The sequence below is a fragment of the Manis pentadactyla genome, chromosome 18 (assembly GCF_030020395.1).
Source record: "Manis pentadactyla isolate mManPen7 chromosome 18, mManPen7.hap1, whole genome shotgun sequence".
NCBI lineage: Eukaryota > Metazoa > Chordata > Mammalia > Pholidota > Manidae > Manis > Manis pentadactyla.
Genome location: NC_080036.1, coordinates 30,410,169 through 30,428,694, shown reverse-complemented (window position 1 = coordinate 30,428,694; position 18,526 = coordinate 30,410,169). Strand labels below are relative to the sequence as shown.

The window sequence follows — 18,526 nt, the reverse complement described above, 5'->3', positions numbered from 1 at the left end:
ACTTTTGATTCCAGACTTCTCCAGTTTTCTCCCCATCCCTTAATGGCTGCAGACTGGGGAGAGAATGGGGTATGGCTGGGGCTTATTTCCTTTGATCCTCTCTGCAGGAGGATGCAGACTACTGGGGGTGAAAACCACGTTTCTTCCTCAGCATAATTTCTCTGCTGCAGTAAAAAAGTCCACGTCACACCCTCCTGCAATTAAGGTAATTAAAATTTCTCACTGTATCGAACCAATAAACGAATTAATTCATAGCGGTGCACAGATGAGTGAATGATGCTCCATTCCCAGGTGCCCTCCCTCACGGGGCTCCCTTCCAAGGCCGGGGGAGAGGCCCTAGAAATGTGTTCAGGTGGTGATGTGCTTCGACAGCATTCGCACAAGTAAGATATTTTTATCCACATTCAGTTAAGACCGCTGTCTCTCTCCACTCTGGCTTCCTTTGTTCATTTCCCCGCATGTCGGTTGACGTTGGAGTGACGGCGGGTAGTTTGGGGTCTTAAAACAGACTTTGAGATGCATCCGTCTGGGCTTGGCAGTGGGCACTTACGCAACTCACAGCCGCCTCCACGTAGCATCACGTCATTGCTCCCATATCTGTCCGGAAATAGGAACAGTAATTGTCTGACTCATCGGTGCCAGCCCGTCACCGGGAGCTGGGCCAGAGGTTGTAGCCTGTGTGTGCATCCAACAGAGGCCAACACAGGAAGTTTGTGGGCACCGGCGAGAAACAAAGCGAAATACACGCAGAGTCAGCCTAGACCGTTTTCTTCGCACAACGGTAACAGAGAGTAAATTCCAAGGCATATGCCCAAATTGAGAAAACAAATCCTGATTTAAATTTAGGATAAAAGCAGCTTTGGCTGCAGATGAACTGTTCTCATATGCATCATAGGCTTGACCAAAGTTCTCCCAAATTTTACAGTTGTGGAATGATGTGGACTTACTAAGGAGGGGCTGTGAAGCCATGAGAAGCTTGCATAAGCTTTCAATACTACTGAACAATTTTGATCACTAGGCCAGAGGAAAGACTGAATTCGTTTTCTATTCTTGCTACAGAAAACGATACTGAAAATGGCCACCATGTGAGAAGGATATCAAAGAGGATGAGGCCAAAACCGTAGGGGAAAGAAGTGCTCAGACCGTGTCGGACACTTAGGGAAAATTGGGTTATTTTTTTAGTTTTGTGAATTTGTGGCATTCAGGCCTCTAAGACATTGGTGATTTGTTTTGCTTCTTTCCCCCTCCTTGGAAAAAGTCACTTTTATACCTACTTTTGTTTTGGTGAGTTTACATTCTTTCTCCCAAAGATGGTCCCTTAGTTTAAGTGTTGCAAGCCTGGGTCAGTCCTTGTCACCCACGTGCCTGCAGCGCCGCTGTGGTACTGGACTCAGACCTCCCCCTGGGGGTTCGCAGCCTTGTTGAAATAATAGTTTTCGGTCCCTGAGGCGCGTTCTAGCGACAGGGGAGCCCTCCCTGCAGCGAGTGTCACCCAGCCCCCGGGGCCGTCCGGAGGGCCACGGGGCCTCCGCGCTCAGCTCGTCCGTCAAGGTGGAAAACGCTGGCGAGGCCACGTTGCAGGAACACAGACCACAGCGCGGCGTGTGAGCGCGGCAGCAGCGGGCGAGAATGCGTGCCCTTCGGCGGGAGGGGGCGGCGCCAGGCCGCAGCTGTGGGCCGTGCGCGGTTGGCGTCTCTCTCTACCTTTCCTTCTTCGCCACCAGGCCGCCTCTACGTTGTTCCCAAAGGGGAACGGATGGAAATCCTCGGTGTCTGTTCTCTGGGCTTCCTCACCCGGCTCTTTTCCTTCCTCTGCACATTCTGGTCTCCTCAGCCGGTGCACACAAGCCCTGCACACGCACCCACAGGCATTCACACGTACGTGCACGCGTTTGCGCGCGCTCACACATGCACAGACGCGCACTCACTCACACGCACTTTCTGGCAGCTTTGTTCTCCGCACCTACGGTGTTGGCTCCAGAAGCGAGGGGCCTGGACAGCCCTCCCCCGCTGCACCCGCCTGCACCCTGCAAGGACTGAGTTTCTGGGCGGAGCTGCGGGGCGTCCTGCGGGGCTCCGCCCAGGTGTCCTTAGCACAGGGAGAGCGCAGTGGCCGCGCCCGCCGGGGGTTGCACCTGCCCCGCCGTCCCTCCTCCAGGAGCCCTGCCTCCTCGCCCACCTGGCTCCTGCAGAGCCCAGAGCTGCTTATGCCTGGGTGTGAGCTTGCAGAAGATTCCTTCATCCCCTTGGGTTAACAGGAAAGGTACCGAGCCTGCCTGATACCATCACAGCCTGTTAGGCAAAATGATGGTTTCGCAGCTGGAGTGAATCAGTCCGAAGCATACATTGCTGCTTGCTGGCCGGCTGATCCGGGCACATCACTTTCCCTCATTTTCTTCTTTTAAAATGTTTAAAGGGCTGGACCAGAAGGTTCGCGAGATCCCTTCTGGCTCTGATTCCATCACTGATGGCCTGTGAATACTTTTTACGTGTTCTATTTTGGGATCTGCTGCAGCGCTGTGCTCTGTGACGGCTGAGCCGCCTGGGGAAGGTTCTAGATTCTGCCGGGGCAGCAGCTTGGGGCAGACTGTGACCTCCTGCCCCACAAAGTCCAGGGCTTCAGGTCAGCAGCTTTCTACACACGGGGAGGTCATTCATCTTGGCTTTTGAGTGCAGAGCAAACCCGTGGGGCTAGAGTTCTGCTCGTGTTTAAAAACCACACGCTCGGTGGAACCGCTTGGGGATCTTGGGATGTAGGGCCAGACGTGAGGACGGAAGCAGAGGGTGGGACCAGGAGGGGAGGCTTGTCTTGCTCCTCGTGGAGGCAGTGAAGAGAACCAAAAGCACAAACTCAGGGAGCCCAGGGGGAGCGGGTCAGACGCTGGGGCGGGAGGAGGGGTAGGGAACCCGCAGCAGGGAAACTGTATGTTTGTTGATGGGACTGTGGTTCCAGGTTCCAGAAAACAACATACAGAGAATGGAAGACTTTAAGGACCTGGCTGCCCCTCCACTGTGTGCTAAGCACTGTCCAGTGAGCCTCAGGCAGACACGAAGGGGGGGTGGTAGAAGGGGACTCGGCGGGGACACAGCAGGACTTCCCGGAAGGTGGGCGCCCCGAGACCTGAGATGGCAGAGGGGGGTTCTGGGGCAACCCACAGTCTCGTGACATGGGAAAAATTCAGCACATGACATTTTCTCCTCTGGTTTTCCATCCCTCGTCCTGAGACCATGATGCTTAAGGCTGGGGCAGGCCTGGGCCACGGGTCTTCAGAGCGTCTGCCTGGTGCAGCCCAGGAAGGGAGGAGCCTGTGCTCGGGGCACCGACGTCCCGCTGTTCCCCGGACCGAGTCGATGTAGTTCACGGACGGATTTGCTTATGGAGGTTTGCTGACCAGGCCTGATGCTGGATTCTGGGGATACAGAAATGGAGGGTCCTTCCGGAAGCTCTCGCACCCTTCCATGGGAGTCCAGGGGAGCCCAGCACGAGCTGTGGGCAGGAGGGGTGAGGCCAGATGCTCTGTCCCTGGGCGGGGACACAGCACAAGGTGACCCCAGGGTGGCCAGGTGAGGGACGCCCCTGAGGAGGTCGTACCTGCTCCGCACATGTTTTCCACTGGGGACACCGAGTGGCCAGGGATGCAGACGAGTCTGAGGACCAGTCCCCTGGTGGCTACAGTTCAGACCCAGGTTGGGGTGTAGCAGCCACGGCCACACCTCTGCTTAATACTAACTTCATTCAGAGCGGATACAGGAAGTCCCCACTCAGCGAGGTCGCAGAACGAAGTGCCTCCTGCAGTGACGGCATCACTGAGCAGCCTTCAGCAGCTCTCCTGGGGAGAAGGCAAAGAAGGGGGGCTGTGCGCTGATGAGAAAAACAGTCCTGTTAATTGTAGGGTGAAGTGTCGTTATTAAGTGCCTGGAAGGGCTGCGGCCTTTGTTCCAGGGGCTCTGGGAGGATGGAGGCCACAACTCTCAGGGGTGCGAGGCTTGCCTGTGGCAGGAAAGGATGGAAAGACCTGTAACTTGACAATCACCGTGGCCTTATTTGAGTGCCTTTTCCACGACGTGGGCTCAGAGGATGGAGACCCGGAGTTAAGGGTCCTTTCCATGCAGCTCGTAATGAGGGGCCTGGCCGAGAGTCGGGCAGCTGGAACCGCCTGGTGGAGGACCTGTGGGCTGCTAAGGGTCAGGACTCTCTCCATCTCCCAGACACCATGATTCCATTGATTTGAAATTAAGAACCAGCAAAACTAACCTATGATGATGGAAACGGCGGTTCCCTATGGCTCAGACGGGGGGCTGACTGGCAAGGAGGCATGGTGGGTCTCCCGAGGGATGCTTTTCAAAATTCTTCAGATTATACATATAAGATATGCATATCTCACTGTCTGTAAATTAAAAAAAAAAGAAACAGTAGGGAAAACTATATAGAAATATTCCTGGATGGCCCATATTTCAAAAGGGCAAGAGTGCGTCCTGAGGGGACAGTACTAACCTTGAGAGGGTGACAGGGCAGGTAACAGGGATGCAGAGGACCCCGATTCTAGACCTGGCTCTGCTGTCCACTCATCGTGGATAATCGTCTTTCCCTCCCTGTACGTCTGCCTTTGTCTTTACGAGAAGGTCGCTGAGCCCTGCAGACCCAGACGCCCTGTCCTCACTTACTGAGACAGGCTGGGCCAGACGAACCACGGGTGTGGCCCGATGTGTTGGTTCTTGTGATCGGAATCTCTTCCACATGTCTGGTGTCAGCCCAGCGCAGGCCGAGGGAGGGAGGGAGACCTTGGCAATCCCGCACCTCCAGGAAGTCCAGGGCTCCGCGTGGCTAAAATTAGAAGCAGGCTGCAGCTGAGACCTGGGCCATCCCTCTCCCAGCCTGGTGGGGTGAGCCTCTCCACCCTGAGCCCGGAAAATGCTCTTCTAAGTGCAGCAACCTACAGTGAACGCCAGGGCTCCACCAGGGCAAGAGGCAGAAAGGGCGCTCTGGTCTTTGAGATAAGGAGACGGAGAGTGGGGAGAGGAGAAAAACGGAACAGCAGAGGGGAAGGAGGAAGCAAAGAAGACAGAAACAAACTAAGAGATGTGGTTAATTCCCGCCTGGGAGGGGGCTTAGCTGCTGTGCTCAAGTGCCCCCAAGGGCTTCCCCACTGAGAGCAGGCTGTCCTTTTGCTTAAGAAAAAAGCTCCAGAAAATGAAGTTCTGATCTTCCCTGACGGGTACTTCAGTAGCCTGCGTGTCTGTGTGCCAGCCAGGAGCAGGTGCCAGGGCTGCGCTTGAATCCTGGCTTTGTTACACATTAACCAGGATCTTGAGCAGTTTACTCAATCGTTTGTACCTCATTTTCTTTATCAGCAAAACAGAGAGGTCGAACTGGAAGACCATGGGGAGGATGAAGTGGGGAAGCATGGGGCACCTGGTGGCCAGGCATGTGGGCTGACCCTCGGATGCGTTGGAAACATCCTCGGACGATTTTCTGTCTGGCTGGGTTTTGTGGATTCCGCCTCTGGGAATCTCAGTGCTGTGGGTCTCCGCGTCTGCAGCTGCTCCCAGAGCCGTCTCTGCATCCCCGATTTCCCCAGTGGTCCTTTAGGTTTGCATGCGGAGTGCAGGATGTGGGTGCACCCGGCCTGTACCCTCCCTTCTGTCTGGCTGTGAGATGGTGACCTGCGGTGTCCCCTTGGTCCTGTGGGCCCGGCGCACTGCTGCATCCCTTCCCCTGCAAGAGGGGGTGGATCTGCCCCCATTGGGATTGTTGTGCAGACCAAACGCCACACTGATTGTAAGACGCCTGAGGTAGTGGTGGACACATAGATGCTTGAGATGACGCCTGTTGAACAGGGTGAGTTTTTAAGAATGTTTTAAAAGTCACTCCATCAGCCAACTAATTAATGTGATGCTCCGGACTTTTTGGCTGAATGAAAACATGTCTAATTTCTTTTGGGAAAACACACATTATGGGTTCTGTGCTGACAGCCGAGCCACTCACAGTCTCCATGCTCAGCCTTGTGGCTGACAGCAGGGTGACGCTACAGCGTGAGAGGGGCGCCAGGCCGAGGTGTGCCCTGCCTCTGGTGCACGGCCCCGGCCAGGATGCAGTTTCCCTCTCCGCCCGTCGCCACCCAGGGACCCGACCCCGCGTGGCGGTCCACACGTGTCGCCTGTGGGCCCAGCTTGTGGCCTGTCTGCAGTCCCACCTGCTGGACACTGTTGAACAAGACTCCGAGAAGCTGCTTCCCAGAACTACCCAGGCATGGCCGCAGTGATGCCGGGGTTCTTGTTCACGAAACCGAAGAATGAATTTCATAAACACTCAAGGCAGGAGAGAAAGGACAGGTTTTTATTTAGAGATAAAGTGAAAGGACAGAGGTCCTGGCACACGTCAGGAGGGGACTAGAGAGTGCGGGGTGATGTGTAGTCTAGGGGTTTTATAGGCAGATGAGGATTTTCCGAGAACATGAAAAAATAAGCTTAGGGTGTGGACGCATTAATTTCTGAGAATATGAAAAAAAGCTTAGGGGTGAGGATATTTACAGTTAACCTGATACAAGTAGCTTCCTGCTCTGTTGATTTCTCTCCCCAGATACCAGCATCTTGGTCTGGGGGCATATGAAACAAGGCCACCTGCTCGGCCCCCAAGGTGGGCTGAGGCATTGTTTGCTAAAGAGTAAGTTAGGTGCAATCTTATCTGTAAGGTGGAATCCTTGCCTTTTACTGTGTTATGTCTGGGCTTGCATGCTAAACTAGTTGCCCAGTTTGCGAAATCACTTCATCAGGTCTGAAGGAGGAAAGACAGCGCGTAGGCCTGGGCCTTTTAGGGTGATAAGGTGAATCTTACACATGATCATAAATTATTAGCATAAAATAAACATGTGCTACTTTTCTTTATTTGGGTGATACTTTTCTTTACACCAACTGACCTCACTGAAGAATGGCTCCAGAGCTGAATGTCTAACACGGAGTTTTCCTAGGGGGTTTCCTTGCCTGTAGTGACACGGCTCTGACTGCAGATATCTTGCCCTGCTTTCTCCGGAGGCCCTCACCCCACTCTGACTGCACCCCCGCTCCCTGTCTCAGCAGCACGCCCGCCCCGGAGCCGCCGCGTCCACGGGCAAGGGGGCACGGAGGTGCTTCTCCTTCCCGGGGCCCCCGTCCGTGATGCCCACAGGGGCCCGACGACTGCGCCGGCCGCATTCTCAGGCCTCACCGGAGTCACATACCAGGCGGCTGGCCTTTTGCTCAGCCAGTGTCTCTGGAGAGGGGGGGCCCAGGCTCCTGCCCTCGTGTGAGGGGGGCTGAGCAGGTGTTCCAGGAGGCGCTGGAGCAGCTGTAGGCGCAAGAAGGGGAGGGCCAAGGCAGGGGGACGGCTCCTTCCAGAATAAACCTCGGAGGCCGAGAGCCCTGAGGTATTTCAGCCATGAACTCATGGGGAGGTGCTGCTTCTCTGGGGACACACAGGCGCCGGGAGGCAGGTGCAGGCCTGGTGAGCATGGGCCTGGTGAGCACGGGCCCCGGGAGGTACCTCTCTTCTACGTGGAGATGAGTCAGCCAGCCTGGAGTGTGGACCGTGAGAATCTGGGTGTGGCGGCTGCAGGTGGCAGCCTGGGGCTGTGGTCTCTCCAGGCCTCCCTTCCTCCCATCATAAAGTGAGGCAGTCAGTTGACTCGGTCTGCTGCCACCTTTCTTTCTGGCCTGGGAAACGCACAGGCGGCCGCTGCCAGGCCCCACACCCCGGCTTAGCCCTGCTGAGGCAGGACACGGGCTTCCTCATGCGCTGTCTTTGCAGTCTTGGCATTTACCCGTTCCTTCAGACCTGGGGCCTGCTGGGCTGTCCAGGGGCGTTGCCCCAGGTCTCTTCCTCGCCTGGCATGATGTCTGTGAGGCTCCCACAGCTCTCTTGAGTCTCCTAGGGGGTGAACGAGGCCTGGGCATGCCCTTGGGGACGTGGGGTTGGGGTGTCTCTTGACATCACCCGGGGTAGGTGCCCAGGAGAGGGCAGACGCGGGCTGTCCTCGAACAGAGTCCTCCGCACCTGGGCACTCACCAGCCCTTCTGGAGTCTGCCTGGGAGTAAGCCTGATCCTTGCCCCGGCTCTGTCCCTCCCTTGGGCTGTTACAAGCTGGCCACCAAGATCTTTGATATGGACCTAGACACGTATGTGAGATCAGATAGTAAACAGACTCATACCAACTCTCATTTTTCCTAGGTGCTCAAGAGTTCCACAAATGTGGAGAAAGCTCTGGCTATGAGCCACGCCGTCTCCTTTCCTTGTAGAAATCCCTCCTCTCCAAAATGCAGGTGAGCCCAAGAGCTGCCTAGCGGAAGGCACTTGTGTCCTTTGGCCAAGTGCTGGTTGGAGATGCAGCTCATGTGTCACCTCATGTCTGTTACGTAAGGACTCACTCGATAAATTTCTCCTTGAACACGGTGCCAGGAAAATTTCTCTTTCCAATCTGATTCCAAAGTGGTTATACAATGAGAAGCATAAGAGCCAGTGCATTTTCCTTTCATCCGGGAAATTCAGAGATAAATCCAGCGCTCAGATGTAGTGAGAAGGACCTCATCCCCGGTGCCTGGAAGCGTCCTTCTCGTCTCCTCTCACTTGCTAGAGTTGGATTCAGGTTTTCAAGTTTCCTTTTGGGGTTTAGTGAGGTGTAAATGTCCCCCAAAGAAATTCGTGCATATGTACAGGCACAAGGCATAGATGGCCCCTGTCCCCTCTTACTACACCACCGCCCGCCCTGGCTGAATGCCAGGCACGGGGGGCATAGGATGAAAGGACGCTGCCCAGGGACCGGATGCGGTGGGCGTATTGGGAAGATTCACAGATGCACGGAGAGCCCGAATGCCAGGCAGAGCAGGGTCAGCACTGAAACCAGGGTGGACAAGAGGCTGGCGGTGTCGAGAAAGAGACGGACTCTGGACATGACTTCCGAGTGGGGAAGGCCTCTGGGGAGCCAGGGAGCTGGAGCAGGTCAGAGAAGGAAGGGGCAGATTTGGAGGCAAAGGTGGGCGAGGAGGAGCATTTCTGACCTAGCAGCGCGCAGGGATGGGCACAGGGGAAGAGTAACTGCCCTCCGCTTTGGGCAAAGGCCTCCGGACTGAGTCGGCAGGCGAGAGCGAGAAGGGGGCGGGGGCCGAGGAAGAGGCCCGTCCCGGGGGCTGCGCTCTGCGTCTCACAAACGGGCCTGGGTTCCGTCCGCCCCGTGGCCCCCGCGCCCCGAGAAGCAGGCAGAAGAGAAACGATGACGCCCTTCCACGGCTCAGGCCCCCACCGCCAGCGACCCGGCCTGGAGGCGAGAAAGCCGCTCCCCAGACCTCAGCCCCGAGCCTCCTTCACGGCGCGGGGCCAGGCCGGTGCAGCTTACCTTGGAGATGCCAGGTTTTTCGTCTTTTCCCTAAAGGGGGCGGGGTGGGGGGCTACTGCGAGGGGGCAGCCGTGAGTGCGAGTCACAGCGGCGGCTCTGGGGCGGCCCTGCAGACGGGTGCGTGTCAGGGCGCGTTGCCCGCAGCCGTCCGGTTCCCCGTGCCTGTCGGTTACCGAAGAGGAAGTGAGGGACAAGCAGCGATGTTTGTCTTTCCGGCTCTGAACTTCCAGATGCTGGAATCCCCCAGGGCTGGGGAGGGTGGGTGTGGTCGCTTCCCGCCGTTGCTGAAGGCGGGGAGACGCGCAACCCCACTGGGGAAGAGGGGGTGTGATTTCCTCCCAAATAGGAAATACATCTCCCAACTGGGAGGCCGCACAGCCTGGTTGGGGGCTTATCTCCAGAAGCAGGCGACCAGAGAGGAGCCCTGCCTGGTCCTTTACCCCAGGGGGAGTGAGCCAGGCCGGAGCAGGGAGAGGGGGGCCCAGGAGCTCGGGCGCGCCCCAGGACCGCGAGGCGGGGTGGGGGGTGTCCCAGCAGCCCCTCCCGGGGTGCTGGTGGCACTGGGGCCGGAGGAGCGAAGATCACGTGTGGAATTGGGAGCAAAGGGGAATTTTGGTCCTTTCTCCCCACTGAGTCCAGAATTCTGGGATGAGCACCTCAGCTCTCAGCGGTCCTGCTCCGGAGATTCCAAAAGCCGCAGGGCCGTCGGGGGGACGAGGCATCCTCTCTGGGCACTTACAGTACCACAGGAAGCATGTCCCACCCTCTTCTCAGACAGAGAGACTCAGAGCCAGACGCTATGAATATATATTGTCAGCCTGATTAATGATGTCATTTCAGGTTTTCTAAATCCTTACTTCAAAAAATCTATTTTGTTAGACATAAAGGTATGCATTCTCCCTCTCGCAACCTTCCTCCTGGTGTCTGCCTTATTTCTAAAGGCTTTTTAAAAAAATTTTATTTATGCACATAATTTACTTACCTGCATCTGTTTGTCATCTATGGCATGGGGAAATCTTTACCTCATAGGTGTGTGTGAGATTAAAGTAAATAAGACAATACATGTGCGGTATTTAAAACAGTTTGTGAACTTCAATCCATGGTACCATAGGGGAGAAATTTTCCAGTTGTAATTTCTTTCGTCTCTGCCTGACTTCCAAGGCTTTGGTATAGTCTGAGATTTTAACAGTTTCATGCTCATTATTAAGCGTCTTTTTTTCTTTAGGAGTTATATAACAGAGAGTTGTTTTGTCACTCTATTCACTATAGTAAATTTTTTTTCTTTGTTCTCTGTTTAAAGTATTTCTGTGCTTGAGTGTTGTCGGGTGCTGTGTCTGGGGAGGTCCGTCCCTGCCCACTAGGTGAGGCCCCAACCCTGGGATGGGGGAGGGTTCTTGACTCTGAAAGAGAGATTCTCTGAGCAGGTAGGACCAGTGTAGGTAAGGAAGGAATTCATTAAAGCAAGAGGAGTGACAGGTGCCGTGCAGGCAGCAGAGAGAAGAAGGAGCAGAGGGAGGGCAGGGAGGCCCACTGAGCTCCTGCCAGGCACAGGGCGGGTCCCTCGCCAGCTCCTGAGGCCAGGGTCCCCTGCATCCAGTGTCTGCTTGAATCTTCACGGCGTAGGAACTAACTCCTTACCACCCCAGGATTTGGGGGAGCCAAGGAGCCCTGGGTGGAGTGAGATTATGTTCTGAGAACTTCCCGAAGGCAAAGAAAGGAGATTTTCAGGCTACTAAGGAACATGATTATACAGCTGCAGTCCTGTCTGGGTCACCCAGGTGACAGGAACTTGCAGACCCAAATCAGAGCTCTCAGTAGCCCCTCCCTACTTGTCTGGGGTAGAACAGAGACAGAGTGAAGACTTGTGCTTAAGTCTAGAAAATAGAATGAAATAGAGTAGCAAAGACTCTCACCATTGGAAGAGGGCAGAGACAATACACAGTAAGTGGAGCAGCAAGAAGGTTTTATTTAAGGCAAAATACACCCTTGAAGAAAGGGCAGTGTAGGTGACCTCAGGAAAGGATGTGGTGGGGGGCGTAGGCTTGACTTGTAGTCTCCTGATGTTTGTCTGCAGTGAGAGACATTACGTCACCACCCAGTCAGTCCTCTAGATAGTCTGTAAGATAAACTTAACACAAGGAATGTATTGATCCTGTTCTTCTCTGGGACAGTGGTTGCCCTCAAGCAGGGGCAGCATATCAGGAGTGCTCACCCTGCCTTAAGATAGGCTGTTGGCCGATCACCAAAGAATATGTTAGCAATCTTACCTCCCAACTCCGTGGTTTTTAAAATGGAATCTTAGCCTTAAGATGGAGTCCCTCCTGTTCTCACTGTACTGTTTCTATCTTGGCATTTTTCATCATCGGCAGGAAAAGTTAATCAGGATGCTTGTCCCATGTCCTGCCCTCCCTCATCTGCAACATATATATTCTCAGTGTTTATATATTAAGTCCTTTTGTACTCCAGCCTCCCTATTATTGAGCTCTTTAACTTGATTTATAGCCCAATTGCATGATATTTTTCAGGAAAGTTACCTCAGAGGCGTATCCTGAGCTGATATATTCCTTAGAATGTCTTTCTGTTGCCTTAAATCATGAGCAGCATCTTGCTGGGTTCTGAATCCTGCTTGGCTGACTCTTCCCCCTCGGAGTTTTATTCATCCATTAAAGGAGTTTGAGGCCAGCTCTGTTTTCCTTCCTTTGCCAATGATGTTTGATACACCTGCCTAGATGATTATAGGCATCTCACTTTATCCATGAAATTAGAAAAATGTCTGCCCCCTTTGTCTCTTAGGACTTCTCGTTCTTAACACAAGGAGGTTTACCTTGCCCGGGGTTTCCTCCCCAAATATGCGTTTGTCATTTTCCCGGGCCCCCTGCTGATCTGTCTCCCTGAATGTGGGTAGTGCCTCCTTCCCTCCATGGGATGTGACTGGCTCATCAAGCCTGTGTTACCAGCTCAGGGATTTGGCCACCGGCGCGGCTGGCTTGGAGGAAGGAGTCTAGAAACCCCCTAGATCCATGTGTTTTGTTTTTCATCATTCACTTTACTGGGATGAACTTTCCCCTTCCAACTTCTGATCGGTTCAGCCCTCCGTTTGTGGGTGGGTCCAGCCAGGGTTGGTAGCCAGAATGTTCAATGACCTGCGTGGACTATTCAGAAAGCAGCACAGGGCCTGTGGGGGTGCAGGTGTAGGGCCCCCACCCTGTGCCACATATTTATCCTTCACTGTTGAGTCATGGTGGTGTGGCCGGGTGACGTCTGGGTGACCTGAGAGGGAAGGGCTGGGGAAGCCATTGTAGCAAAGACACGTAGGCGGATCTGGGACAACAGCTCTTTGCAACCAGTCTGGAAGTGAGTCAATCGTTAAAACCAGAATAGCCGTGCAGGTGCGTGTCCAGCCTCTGGTGCCAGGGACCGTCCCCCTGCTCTGTCTCCCAGGTTCTCCATCGTCGCCTCGGGCGGGGATGTCTCACAATGCCACCTGAATACCAGCGGCACCCTCCAGAGCTCAGAGCAGGGCCGGACAGCGAGGGGACATGCTTGGGGAACCTAAGCGCGTGCCTGGCTGACTGGCCTCGCTGCACGGCTGCAGACGGCACCCTTGCCCCCGTCCACGGCAGAAGGTGCAGCTCTGAGGGTACTTTCGGGGATGGTGAGTACCATCTGCACAGTGAACTGAGGTTGGCTTTAATTGTTCCTGAATCTCACCATCGCCCAGAACTGAGCCAAGGCATGGCTCTATCACATGGCAGACAAACTGTTGGCAGAAGCATGCCAGGACATACGGCTCTGTTGGCATCAGCAGTAATGTGCTCAGAATATTCTCACAGAGGGAGGGGATCAGGAAAGTAGCGGGATCTTGGCACCTGAGCGACAGGGTGGGGGTGGGGCTGGGGTGCGGGGTCCGGGTCAGGGCCAGTGCCTGCAGGAGACATGAGAGGGGAGGGTCCATGCGGAGTGTCATCGAAACCCAGTACGGACGCGGCTTGCAGGGCTTCGTGGACATCGTGCTGCTTTTGGAGGAGGCAGGCTGGTGTCTTTGGCAGGCAAACCCCAAGGGACACAGGCTTAGCTTGCAGGTCCTCAAGACCCAGGGGTGATAGGCTAGGACAGGTGAGGGCGCAGGAGGCACTGTGGTGTGGGATCCTCAGACTGGGAATTAATTTATAAGGAAAAACACAGTCTATGGGGTTGACAGTAAGCACGGAGCATCCTAAGGGTTGAGGATAAACAAGTGTTATTCAGGGTCTGCCAGACAGGAGCTACGGCAGGCGCTTGGGGCTGAAGACCACGTGTCCATCTCCTGCAGGACCGGTGGCCAAGGAAACGCGTCACCGTGGTGGTGACGGCAGTTTGACGGCAACACTCACCGGGCCCTCAGCGGGAGCCTGGCTCTGTAAAGCCCATGAGCTCGCAGGCTCGCTGCATGACATGAACAAAGTAAGTGGTATTTCTATCCCCATTTATGGATGAGAAAACAGCAAAGCGAAGAACCAACTCCTGCTCGAGTGACGCGGCCAGTAACGAGGAGGACGTCACCGAGGTCTTTTCCGCCGGGGCCGAGCGGCGAACAGACTCCCGCGGAAGGAAAGAGACTCAGGACTTCCGCAAAGTAGAGAAAGGAGGGTTGGGTTCAGCACAAACAACGGGATCGGCCCGATCAAATGCTGCCAGGAGGCATCCACTGGCAGGCGCTGCCGGCCAGCTTGCTCCCCGTCTCTTCCTCCTCCAGCTCATGCAGTGCAGCTGGGTGGGAGCCCGAAAGCCACGCGGGGGGCACACGGTGGAGACGGCAGGGACCTTAGCCGGGGCTCCCTGACCGAGGCGGGCTGAAGTGCTGGAGGCTGGTCGCCAGGCAGTGGGCGCTCAGAGCCTCTTGGTGGAGGAGGTGGGGCTGGGATGAAGCCCAGACCGCCTCACGGTAAGGCGGGCCCGTGTTTTGTTCCCGGTGTGGGGCTGGGCACGGGACGGCCAGCTGGAACGTCTCGTAGAAGCCTTGCCCAGTGTACCCGGGTCCTGCCTTTTGGAGGAGAGTTTCAGATCGTGGGCTCCGGCTGGCTGGAGTCTTGGCACATTAGGCCTAGCCCTGCCCGGCCGCTCCAGATTCCTGCCGTACACCAGCTGCCCTGGAAACGGAAGCCCTTCCCACTGCGGCTGGCAAGGTCCCGGCAAAGAGCCGAGCACAAAGAGGCGAGGCGCTTGCCGTGCACCGCGGGACTGTGCGTCATGTCCTCCTCATTCTGCGAGAGGTAACTGGCCCATGTTTCTCAGGAGGAACATACAGGGAAGGTGCATGTTGGTGAACCTGGAATTTCTGAAGAAGTTGTGAGAATAAAAGAAATAGTGGGCATGGCTGTGTATGGGTCTGGTGGGAGGGGCTGAACCCAGACTTTTCTGGAAATTCTGAACACATTGTGTGGTCCACGGGCTGGGAAGTCGGGTTCAGCCCAGCTCCCAGCTCAGACGTCCCATGCCAGCTGGTGCCTGAGGTCAGCTGGGAGTGGAGGGCAGTGGGAATGGCTCCCTCGCTCCCCAGGGGCTGCGCTGAGGAAGCGAGGTGAGGCAGCCCTGACCTGCACGGTGGAGTGTCTGCATGAGGAAGAGGATGGACAAAGGGAAGCTAGGAGCTGTGAGGAAGGCGTTTCCTCCCACAGGAGGGCCTCAGACTGTGCCAAAGGGAGGCAGTGCCCATGATTTACGAGGCACCTTCTGTTCTTGGAATGTTCTGGAATGATTGCCTTTGGAGATTACGTACTGAGGAACCGCATGAAATAATTATTTCCAAATGTCTTATATCTAAGTCTTGTATCTGAAACTTTGGAGAAGTTAAAACATAGAGGAATCAGCTCCCCATGCCCCCAAAATCTTGAGCTAGTTAAGGAGCCAATGGTTTTAAGTTTGAGAACGGGGTGTTATTCACTGTTGAATTCCAAGGAGGTTGGGCACATAGACTGGCCAGAGGGCTGCTCGCCATGAGTGAAGCGGTGGGATCCTGGCTTTTGACTCACCTGTACAGGGGTCAGGAAGGGTCACCTGCTGGGAATGTAAACTTTGAGGACGGGGTGTTTGGAAGTGTGAGATGGTAGCAGGCTATGCTGCGTGACTGCTTCTTCCCTTTACTCACAGACGTCATCAATGACGTCACTAAATTCACAAGATACTTAGAGTTGGTGGATTATTGTTTTTTCCAACACAGGGCAGAACTGAGAAGGGAGGCCCCAGGGACCCAGAAGTGGTGTCACACCCAGATGCGGAATTTTTATTTACGACCTGATCCTCATAGTAACTATAAATAAAGGATAAGTCTTTAAGTACTCCTTTATTAGATACTTATTATGTGCCAGTAACTATGGCAAACTCTTTTACAGATAACCTTACGTGACCTCTATGACATCCTCGCGAGATCCATGTTCATCTCTTAATTTTACAGAGACTAAGGCACGGAGTTCAGTGACTTCACATCACAGGGACCTTAGGCTGGAACCCAGCTCCATCTAACTGCGGAGTCCCTGCTCTTAGCCAGCTGTTTGTTTTTTCCAAAGCACAATGGCTTTTCAGTTTACTTGGCTTGAAGAACACGGGTATAATAAAATGTAGACCTTCTTTCCTGGTGTGAGAACACCCAGGCCACCTACCTGCCTTTCTGCTGTCCGCTGGGCACACGGCGCGTATGGACTGAATGTTTGTCCGCTCAGAATTCCTATGTTGATGTCTTAGCCCGAATGCGGTGTATCTGCAGGGGAGCCTCTGAGAGCTGACTAGTCCAGGTGAGGTCGTGAGGGTGGAGCCTCGCGGTGGGATTCGTGCCTAATCAGAGGGGGAGATGGGGGGGAGCTCCCGCTCTCTGTCCAGTGAGGACACAGCCCCCAGGTGGCCGTCCGCAGGCCAGGGAGGGTCCTCACAGGAACTGAGAGTATCAGCACCTTGACCTTACGCTTCCCAGGCTCCAGATCGCTGAGAAATACCGTTCAGTTGTGTGAGTCACTCAGTCGGTGGTATTTTGTTACAGCAGCAGCCTGAGCTGACTAACCATGTTTACCTATTTGCCTTAGGAAAACAGCTTTACTGTTTTTGAAAAAAAAAAAACATTATTGTAAAAAATTCAAGCAGCATGAAAATACACAATAAGGAAAAATTATTCCAAATTCCACTACTCAGAGAGAATCACCAGAATGAATCTGCCGAAGATTTTTGTGGGCATCTCTCTAGGCTTCTGGACATGGGTATCGATTTGTACAAAATCTGACACAAATAGCATCAAACTTACATGATATTCTCTAGTTTGCTATGTACACGGCGTGCTGGTTTCCTAAGGCTGCTGTAACAAACGGCCACACTCTGGGTGGCTGCTATGGAAATGTGTGCCCCATGGTTCTGGGCTCCGAAGTCAGGGGTCCTTCTGGAGGCTTCGAGGCAGAAACTTTTCTCCCTTTTTGTGGTTCTTGAGAATCTTTGGTGTCCCTTGGCTTACAGATTCGTCACTGTAGTCCCTGTCCCCATCTTCACGTGGTGGTTTCCCTGTGTGTCTGTACCTAAATTTCCCTCTTCTTACACGACCACCAGTCACTGGATTAGGACCTTCCTTAAAACAGCACCACATGACCGCATCTCAACTTGATTGCATCTGCTAAGGCCCTATTTCTAATAATGTCACCCTCACAGGTACCAGGTAAACATGAATTTGGTGGGGCTACCACCCATCTCAGTACACATGGATATATGTTTATGTAAATAAATGTAGAGACCCATTATTATTTTTAAGCACACTATAATATTTTGGTGTGGCTAGATATCGTAATTTTCTCACTCCAATCTAGGTTGTTTTATTTTTCTTTTTGGCTGTTTTCAGTATCTCCTTGATATATACCCTATGCATAGATTTTATACGTGTACAGTTCTTCTCAGAGAAATAGCATAAATAGGGGTGGTGAGGTAAAGGGCATGCACGTTTATGATCTTGGCATCTCCTGACAGGGGTCCTCAGGGGGACGGTCCCAGCGAGGGGTGCGAGCAACGCCAGGCCGCTCCTCTCGCACACCGAGTGTGGGGGTCCCTGGAGGATTTCCAGAGCCTCACTGGTAGCTCATTTCAAGACACAGAATTATATGCCTGTATCTGACATACAATGGGCACTTAATAAGTGTTTATCGATGAATATGGGTATTTACAAAACCCAAAAATTTCCAGGGAAAAATAAAAACTTTCTTGATTGCTGTGTTGGGTAGAGCAACGTCCCTGCATGCCCCACAGTGATTTTTCTCTGGAACCAAATGCATGGGAGGGTGGAGAGCAGATGCTGGTGGTGGCTGGTGGTGGGGTGCTGTCCTGGCCCTCTTGGGGTGGTGGGGCCATCCCCCCGAGGGGGCAGCATGGCATCCAGGCTGGACTGGGTGGCAGTCCTTCCGTCTGTGCAGGAGCCGGTCCCAGGGCACCCAGGTTACAGGACCAGGGGAATCCATTTGGCAAACAAAGGCCAGTCTCCTTCTGCCTTCCAGAGGTGGGTGGAGGAGTGTGCCTGGGTTTGTGGGCAGAGGAAGAGAGCCCCTGGGAGCCGGGGAAGACAGCGGGTGACTCCAGAAGGCAAGGAAGCCTCGCATGGACGGTCAGTTCGGAAGCCGACTGGCAAAAGGGAAAGGACAGTGAGCCACGGAGCAGGACCGGAACCAGAGCGTGTGGCTGGGCACTCTTGGTGAATAAGGTCGAGGTTGTACTCAGGTGTGGGGGTGCCTGTACCCTACTGTGCCAAAGGTGGTCCCGAGGGACCCGGAAAGGAGGAGCACGTGGCTGAACGATTCACGGACTCACACGTCCTTTGGATGCCCGCCGGGTATCAGGCACCGAGCTCAGGAGGCACCGACGGACCCAGAGCCCTCTTGGTGCTCATCCTCACCCCAGCTGCTCATCGCTGAGAAAAACTGCTCATAAACTGTGATTTCAGAGAAAATACAAAGTGCTATGTGGGCCAGGGGACGGGGAGCGGGCTTTATCCAGTGTGGGGATGTTGAGGGAGGTGAATGGGACAGGCTGGATGAAGGAGCGGGGGTCACACAGAGAAGAGGGGTTTAAGTAAGGGAACCCAAGCAGTGGGAACATCGAGGGCAGTAAAACCGTGCTGGGAAGTCAGACCTGAGCATCTTAGGGCAAAACGTTAAACAGCA

General features: G+C 54.3%; 1 protein-coding gene across 1 annotated transcript in view; it reads left to right on the top strand.

The window, feature by feature from the left end:
• CEMIP (cell migration inducing hyaluronidase 1) overlaps nucleotides 1-18,526 on the top strand; it is a 261,072-nt gene that overhangs the window by 188,129 nt on the left and 54,417 nt on the right. The window lies entirely within an intron of this gene.